The sequence below is a fragment of the Vombatus ursinus genome, unplaced genomic scaffold (assembly GCF_900497805.2).
Source record: "Vombatus ursinus unplaced genomic scaffold, bare-nosed wombat genome assembly UNPS02011369.1, whole genome shotgun sequence".
Classification (NCBI taxonomy): Eukaryota; Metazoa; Chordata; class Mammalia; order Diprotodontia; family Vombatidae; genus Vombatus; species Vombatus ursinus.
In genome coordinates this window covers 1,082,993-1,092,053 of record NW_020951147.1, presented here as the reverse complement: position 1 = coordinate 1,092,053, position 9,061 = coordinate 1,082,993, and the positions used below count along the sequence as shown (strand labels likewise).

Here is a 9,061-nt window from a genome sequence, read left to right as displayed (position 1 = left end):
GCGGCTGGACCGGAGCGGCGGGGAGGGGAGAGGAGGGCAGAGCATCGGCGGTCGCTGGCGAGCGCGGACGCACGGACCGAGGTGAGCGCGCGGAGGCGGGAGATTGAGGCTGCCCGGTGTCTCCGCGGGCCGGGCGCGGCGCACCACGGGGCGAGGGGCTGCGGGGGGGAAGGCCAGGGCGGGCTCCTCCGCCGCCGGGCCCGGCTGGAGTTTCGGGAGGAAGTGGCGGCTCCTGGGGTGCTGCGGTTGGTCGTCTGCGGGCTTTTGGCGGAGGCGGCGGCGGCGGTGGAGGGAGCAGGGGCCGCTGCTGAGCGTGAATGTGGGTGTAGACGGGGTCGGAAGGGGCCGAGCTGAGCTCCCTCCGCGGTCTGGGGTGGAGGTGGGGGTTGTGGCCAGTGAAGGGGGTGCCCTCCTGCTTCCCCCCCACCCCCTCCGCCACGGGGTAGAGTAGGGCATGAGAGAAGGGAGAGCCAAGTGGAAACTGGGTGTGATGCATGTGTGTGGGAGTCTGTCTCGCATAACCCAGGCCCGGTTTGCGGGCCGGGCCGGTCCGGTCCGGCCCTGCTCGGACCGTGCTGATAAATGGGTGTGGCGCCTCCCCTAACCCACAGGCCGCTGCCTCCCCTCTCTTGTGGTATGCCTGGCCTTCAGGTCACTGAAAAATGCTGCGCCCCCTCCCCCTCCAGCCCGAGGGCTTCTGTGTGTAGGATTTCCCCTTCTGGGGGAGGGGTGGGTAGGCAGGTTGGGCTGCGGTGGCTTTGTGGCCGGCGTCAGTGCGCTGGGAGCTTAGAATTCTTTTAGGGAAAAGTTCTGTGAAGGTAGGTGGGCTTGGGCTTCTGGAATTTTTTCGTCCGGATGGGCTGGGAGCTCCTCGGACCGGGACCAAAGGATGGCATCCCAAGAAAATGGCTCTTTTAGGGGAAGGGGTTTGGTCTGCCAGGGACTCTCTGCCTAGCTGCTTGATCGCGGCCCAGGACAGCGGGAACAGAGCGAAAACACTCGGGTTAGCACCCCACTCTTCGGGGACCTCCTTGAAAATAGGACGGCAACTCAAACACAGGCATTTAGGGTTTAAGTCCTTCTTGAGTTTCTGCCTTTTCACTCCCTCCCGGTCTCTCCATGAGTCAGTACCTCGTGTACTGCGAGTGCATCACATTTCTCTCCCAGTTGGTTAGATGTTTGCTGGAGAGTCCAAGTACTCTTAGGAGGGGCGACTTCACCTCCTAGCAGAAATCGGGGGGAGGAGTCTTGCTCTGTGTGATGTGAGGAGGGCAGTGGAGGTATTTCCGAGGTTCTCGGGGTCTAGACTTGGGTGGAATCTCCTTGGGAATGCTTAGGCTTTTGACAAATACTTCCTGCTCCTGCGGAGAGGGGGAGGGTGTGGATATGCTGAGTTTTACTGAGCCATGGATTTAAAAGATTTTCTAAGAAAAGGGAGTTTCACCCTCTTTCCACTTTAGGGAATGGTTTTGATTGCTGGGAGGATGATAATGGGCCTTGGAATTCCTGTCATCTGAGAACTGATTGAAGGGAAAAGAGCAGATTCCTGGGGACGTGATGTTTGTCTGCAAGTATCTGAAAGGCTGTTTTCTTTAAAAAAAAAAAAAAGAAGATGAAGAAGAAGAAAGAAAAGAAAAGAAAAAGAAAGGATTAAGACTTCTTTTCTTTGGCCCCAGAGTGCCCAAGTTAGTTTGGAATTGCTAAGGAGTAAATGTAGGCATCAGAGAGAACTGTCCACAGGACTTTTCTCTCTGTGTCTGCCTTAAAGCTAGTGCTTTCCCTCTGAAATTACCGGGATAGATAGATGGTAGGGAGGTGGGTAGAGAGATAGACAGACAGATAGATGGAGAGAGAGATGTGTACACATAGACAGATAGAGACATTCTGTAAGTACGTAGGGGTTTGTTTCCTTCGCTCCTGGGCCATTAGGATGAGCTTAGGCTGGGCCTGTTTTTTGCCTGTCTTTATATTTCTAGTTTAGCACTGTTTGGCACACAGTAAGCACTTAATAAATGCCTGCTGCCTGGCCGAGTTCCTTTGGGAAAGAGTGGACTCTCCCTCTCTGGAGGAAGCCAGGCAGAGGCTGTTTGCTTGTTGGAGACATTGTAGAGGGTCGAACCAGCCGACCGCTGAAGTTCCTTCCACCTCTGCTGTTCTGTGCTATGCAGGAAGGCTGTTCTGTTTGATTCAGCTCAACACAGTGGCTTTCCTTCCCTTCAGGTCTGACCATTTCTATTCCCTTCTCGATCTCCATTGGCTCCCAGAATAAACTCTGCTGCTTGTCCTTTTTGGTGCTGAGAGCCCTGGCTTCAACGGGCTTCTCCAGGCTTGTTACCGCTCACTCCTTCCTGCGCCCTTTACCACAGAACTTTCCATGTATTCTCTTCTTGCCCCAGCCTTTCCCCTGGATTGTTGCAGCAGCCTCCTCCCTAGCCTCCCTGCCTCCTCTCCTCTCTTCAGTCCTTGCACTCAGGAACTTCCTGAATCCTTGGTCTGCCCATGTCACACAAGTCCAATCAACAAGTGTTTCTTCAGTGCCTACTGTATGCCTGGCACCATGTTAAGGACTGGGAATACGAAGAAAGGCAAAAGCAGTCCCTGTTCTTACAGTGAACTCCAGGGGCTCCTAGTTTCTAGAATCCAGGGGTGGGAAACCTGCAGCCTCAAGGCCACATGTGGCTCTCTAGGTCCTCAAGTGCAGCCCTTTGACCGAATCCAAACTTCACAGAACACATCCGCTTCATAAAAGGATTTGTTCGGTAAAACTTAGACTTGGCCAAATCCAAGGACCTAGAAAGCCAGAGGTTCCCCAGCCCAGTTCCAGATTCTAATATTGATTCAGCTGGTTGGTATTTAAAGCCCTTCACAGCCTGGCCTTTCATCTTTCTGCCTTTCATCTTCTTATGTTCTACTCTCCTCTCTGTATTCTGCAGTCTAGCTCCACTGGCCTCTTGGCTCTTGCCCATACATGACCCTCCATTTCCAATCTCCAGGCTTTTCCATTGGCTGTTCCCCATGCCTGGAATGCCCTCCCTCCTCCTCTCTGCCTCTCAGAAGCCCTGGCCTCCTTCAAGACTCATTTCAAATCCTGCCTACCACAGAAGGCCTTTCCCTCTCAGGACTGCCTTCAGTCTGCTTTGATTGACCTCATTATTTTCACATTTTCTCTCCAATTAGAATGTGAGCTTCTTGAGGGCAGGGGCAGGGTTTTTGCCTTTCTCTCTCCAGGTCTTTTCATAGTGCCTGGCACACAGTAGACACTTAAGAAATGCTTGTTTTCTGACTCTCTGGGCCGGCCCGCCCTTCTGCTGCCTTTCCCACAGCACCTTGCTCTCTCTTCTCCCTGAAATGCCCTCCTCTTGGAATTCCTTCTTTCCTCCAGGACCCCACTGAAGCCTACGTTCTACATGAGGCCTTGCATCCCTCCCTTTCCAGCCCTCACCTAGCACCCTTCCTCCCCAAACTACCTTGTCTCCATTTGCTGTAAAGCTGTATATAGTGAGATAGCTCATGCCTCCTCCCTATAGAATGTAAGCTCTTTGAAGGCAGGGATTGTTATATTTTTCTCATTGTATACCTAATACCCAGCACAGTACCTAGGATGTATTAAGCACTTAATAGATACTTGTGGATTGACTGAACAAGAATTAAATGCCTGCTGTATGTATAGCATGGTGCGTAGCACTGAGGCTGTGATACAGAGATGAAGAAGCCAGGAAAGCCCTTGCCCTCAGAGGGCCCAGACAGTGTCAGGTAGCTGGACCGTCTTCTCCGGTGAGGGTGCTTCGATGTAAGGTGTGCGGGGGCCCAGCAGGAGGAAAGCCTTTCAGGGAAGGCATCATGGAGGAGTACAGGAAGGAGGAGCCTTGAGCCTGGAAGATGAGGGGATTCTGACCACAGAAGGTACAGAGCACAGGAAGAGGAGTGGGTCACATGTGGCAATGTCCAGAGACAGGCTAGCTCGGTGGCGTATTGGCGAGTGTGTTGTCCTTGGTGTCAGGAAGACCTGAGTTCAAATCCTGCCTCAGATACTAGCTGTGTGACTCCAGGAAAGTCACTTGATTTCTGTTTGCCTCAGTTTTCTCGTCTGTAAAGTGAGGAGAATGATAGCACCTACCTCCCGGGTTGTTGTGAGGATCAAATGAAGTAGCGTTTTAAAAGGATGCCAGGAGATGGAAAGGGCCCGAAGAAGCCTGGGAGCAGCCTCTGGCCCAGTGATCCCGAGAGCCCCGAGCCCCGTTGTCCAGGGAATGAGCCTGGAGACTTTGTGTAAGCCCCAGGAATGAGCTGATTATATGACACACGTTTGTGAGGCTTGCAGGCAAGGTCTGTAGGGATGGCTCAGCGCCTGCTCAGTTTGGGGGTTCCTCAGTTTCTCCCCACCCCATCCATCCTCTGCACAGCTGCCCAAGTGACTTTTGGTTTGCTCTTGGTTTTTGAGTAGGGTCTCTGTCCCCCCCTGGCCTGCTCCATTTCTAAACTGGGTTAGGTCAGCCCTCCTTAGGCAGCTGATGTCTTCCCCCACCTTCTTGGGGCTCACCATATTGGTGCCCAAATTCGTGCGGATTCTCTGTAGCCCAGAGCTGCCGTGCCTTAGTCTTTTGAAGGAGCAGGGATTGCATACAGCAGGCACTGCCATGCCCGGTCGGGAGATTTTCCTCAAGTCTGACCATGTTACTTTGGTTGTTCTTCAGTTGAGATTTCTTCATGATTCCATTTGGGGTTTGGTTTGCCATTTCCTTCTCCAGCCCATTTTACAGATGGGGAAACTGAGGCAAATAGAGTGACGTGACTTGCCCAGGGTCACACAGCTAGGAAGTGTCTGAGGCTGGGTGTGAAAGCAGAAAGATGAGTCTTCCTGACTTCAGACCCGGTGCTGTGTGTGCTGTGGTGCCCCATGGTGCCCCATGGTGCCCGTGTTGCTTCTCACTCAAGAACATTCAGTAACTCCCAATTTCCTTTAGATTTAAGTTTGTCAGGAGAAGGCCTTCCTAACCTGGCTTGGCCTCCCTTCACAGGCAGATTCTACCTTGTTCCATCCACACACTCACGGTCCAGTTAAACTGGCTTTCTCTCTGCTCCTTACATGAGACTCAGTCCCACCTCTGTATCTTTGTAATGGCCCTGCCCCATGCCTGGAAGGCCCACCCTCCCCTCTCTCCTTGGAGTTCAGCTCAGACATCCCATCCTATGTGAAGTCTTTTCTGATCCCTGACCGCTGGGACCCTTGTACCTATTTAGGTTTGTTCTCTACCCGCTTATGTGTTGGCATGGTGTTTCCCAAATATAATCATAATTAGTAGCAGTACATCTTATTTTTCCTCCCAGTAACTATGGAGGGAGGTGCTTCGATCTCTACTTCTCATCCTCAGTAGGTTAAACGACACCTAGGATCAGACAGCTAGGAGGCTTCTGAAGCAGGATTCGACCTCAGGGTTTCCTGATTGAGGTCCAGAGCTTTATAAAGCTCCTGTGCCACCTCACTGCCTCAAGCTAAATGCTGGAGTTGGAGCTCTGGATTTGTCCCCTGGCCTTATGCCGGTGTTCGATGATAGGGGTTCCTCATGGGTGTCGTGTCTGGGGGGTGAGTAGCTGCTTGAGCTGGGCATGGTTGTAGGGGGCGCTGAGGCAACCACCAGTGAGGCTGCCATTAGTGGGGCCTCTGGGGTATTGGGACGTGGTGTACTCAGATCTGAGCTGGCCTTTCAATGAAGTATCATCTCCTTGTGGAAGAGAAATCTGAAGTAGACGATAATGCCACCCGACAAAGCCAGAAGCGATTGGATGGTCGGACCCAAAGAGTAGTTGGAAATGCTTCTATGTCACGGGGGAAGGCCCCAGAGCCCCATGCTTGGCCCTGGCATGTGTCACGTTTTTATCAATGACTTGGATAAAGTCATAGTTGACCTACTCATCGTATTTGCCGCAGGCACCAAGCTCAGAGGGAGAGTTGCCTTGGGGGTGAGAGTTAGGATCCAAAGTCAGTCACTGCACATGGATTTAAGGCCAAACACAGTGCTAAGTACTGGGGAACAAAGAAGAAGCCCAAATGGCGCTCTCTCTAGAAGCTTACCTTCAAATGTATTCTGACGGGTTGGATCATTGGGCTGAGTCTAATTGGTTGAAGTTCATGGGAGTAAGGGGAATTATGTGCCAGGCACTGTGCTAAGTACTTTACAGATATTAGACGTGGGTACAAAAAAATTGGCTTCACGGATGTACAGTGGGTAACACATGAATAGGCAGTTTTGAAAAAAAAGATCTGGGGGTTTGAGTGGATTGCAGGCTCTGAGGAAGCTATGGGATGTGCCGTGTCAGGTAGCTTTGAGAAGGTGTAGTTTACGGAAGTAGAGAGGACAGCCTCACTGTCCTCCGCTCCCCTTAGACCTCATCTGGGATATTCTGTTTAGTTTTGTGTATTAGAGTGAGCTGGAGATTGTCCAGAGGAGGGCTGCCAGGGTGGTGAAGAGCCCTTGGGTTTATATTGCAGGAGGATTATCTGAAAGAATGGGGAAGGCAGCTTTGAAAAGACAAGATTCTGGATGCACCTAAGAGCCATTTTAGGGAAAGGGCTGTCTGTTGTGTGGAGGCGGGGCCAGATTTTTTCTCTTGGGTCTCAGAGGTCAGACCCTGGAGGAATGGGGGCAGGGGGAGGGTACAAAGAAGCTAATTGAGGTTGGAGGTCACCCAGATTTTCCTGCCTCTGCTGCTGGCTGTTCCTCCCTCCTAGGAGGTCTCCAAGCAGAGGCTGAATGGGGATGCCTTTTGTGGATGGCTTGTTCTGAGGTGCCATCTAACTCTGGTTCTGTGAGTCTTCCCTGGGGATATAAAGTCCGACTATTCCACAGTTCCTGCCAGGAATATGTAGGAATACTAGCCTACTCGTTGGAAGGTGACTTGACCTAGAACCTAAGCTCCCTGGAGACAGACAGCTTAATACTAATAATGGTGATAGCGAATAGTTACCTAGGACTTACTGTGTGCTGGCCATGGTGCTAGGCACTGTGGAAGGGCTTTACAATTATGATTCCATTTGATTCTCACTGAACCTTGGGAGGTTTTTGTTCAGTTGGGTCTGCGCTTGGGTGGCTCCGGGGACTATCACACCCCAGGTCTTTCTGCCCTGCGCCATCTCCCAAAGTCTTTCCCAGCTCATGTTTGTTGCTTCTGTGACACCATCCATCCATCTCATCCTCCACTGTCTCCTTCTCCTTTTGTCTTCAGTCTTTCCCAACATCAGGATCTGTTCCAGTGAGTCCTGTCTTCTTATTAGGTGGCCAAAGTATTTAAGCTTACTCTGGCAGGTGGGTGCTATTATTATCCCCATTTTACAGTTGGGGAAACTGAGTCAGTCATCAGTTGAGTGACTTGTCCAGGATCACACAGCTAGCGTCTGAGGCTGGAATTGAACTCAGGTCTTCCCTACTCCAGGCTTAGTGCCCTGTGGCACCCCTAGTTGGTTCCCTTTTATCTTCCTAGGTCTCCCTCTGTGCTGCATCTTTGTACTTCCTCAGTGTTTGCTGTATTCAGTTGGGGCTCCTCAGTGAGCCAGTAAGCTCACTGCACATTAGAACCACACACTCTCTCTGTAACTCTGTCCTGCCTAGCCTAGGGTAGTGTGCCATGTAAGCCCAGGAGAGGGGCTGGGCCTCCCAGGTGAGCAAAGCCCTTCCCTAGCAATGCAGGGCAGCAACTGTTGCGTGCGATTTGTACTACTCTTGGACAGTTGTCTAGCTCTGGGACATCAGAAGTTTAAGTAACTGAGGTCATACTGCTAGGTGTGGCCCCTTTTTAGCTGCCTCACTTCTGCACAATATGACATTTAAAATGTGCAGAGTGGGGTTGATCCCTGGAGGAGAAGGTTAAGGGGATTGGAAATTATATGTTTAATCCAATTGTACAAACATTAAGTGTCTTCTCTGTGCCAGATGTTGGGGATAAAAAAATAAAAATGAAGCAACCTCCGCCCTCTGGGAGCTTACAGTCTACTGGAAGCAGTCAACTGCTTCCAGCACACAGCGTGTGTGTGTGTGTGTGTGTGTGTGTGTGTGTGTGTGTGTGAGAAATGGTTGAACCTTCACTTTGAAGACTGAATGGAGGAGAGGGGAAAGACTTGAGGCAGATAGACCCACCCCCAGGCTATTGCAGGAGACAGGAGGTGATAAAGTCTGGACAATAATGGTGGCAGTGTCAAAAGAGAAGGGGGCGAATTTGAGAGATGTGGCAGAGGAGACATTGACGGCCTTGGGAACAGCTTGGACGTGGGCTGGGAGAGATAATGGCCAGTCCAGGGTGACTCCTGGGTTGGGAGCCTGAAGGACTGGGAGGAGGGGATGCCCTCGACTGTAATAAGGAAGGGGGGAAGGGGGGGTTGGGAGGAGACATCGCGAGTTTTGTTTGGGACATGTTGAGTCAAGGTGTCTGTTGGACATACCAGGCGAGGTGTCAGAAAGGCAGCTGGTGATGTGAGATTGGTTGGAGGTGAACAGAGAGGTTAGGGCAGGATCCAGAGCTCTGAGAATCGTCAGCATGGAGACAGTCATTAAATCCATGGGAGCCGATGAGCTCACCCAGTGAGGTCATGTAGAGGGAGAGAAGGGAGCCGCTTGTGGTTTGTGGCCAGGGCCTCCAGACTGGTTTCTCAGTTTCTGGGTTCCTCAGTTTCCCAGCTTCTTGGTTTCTTGGCTTCTCAGTACAGTAACTTTACCCTCATCATTATCTATTCAGCTCCTGCTCTTCTCTCCAATGCTGCAGCCTCTGCTAGGCACAACAACAACTTATCTGTCAGGAGTGGAGGCTATGTTCCCCCCTCAAACCGCACCACGATCATTTGATCCCTTGCTGTTTGCCAGCTTTCCAGCTAGCCCACTTTGCTCTAAATCCTCAGGAGGAGAGTCATATTATAGTAATATTAACATAATGAACAGAAAAATGGAACCCTGTTTTCTCCAACTTGGAGCAGTCCCCAGAGGTTTATTCTGACAACTGAGCCAGTGGCCAGGCATTTCCTGTGCGTGTGTGTGTGTGTGTGTGTGTGTGTGTGTGTGTGTGTGTGTGTGTG

General features: G+C 51.6%; 1 protein-coding gene across 3 annotated transcripts in view; it reads left to right on the top strand.

The window, feature by feature from the left end:
- Nucleotides 1-9,061, top strand: part of CTTN (cortactin) — a 44,517-nt gene continuing 35,456 nt past the window's right edge. For all 3 annotated transcript variants that reach the window (XM_027856068.1, XM_027856067.1, XM_027856066.1), the window contains exon 1: nucleotides 1-81. The gene's annotated coding sequence lies outside the window, so the exon portion shown is untranslated. The remainder of the gene's footprint in view (nucleotides 82-9,061) is intronic.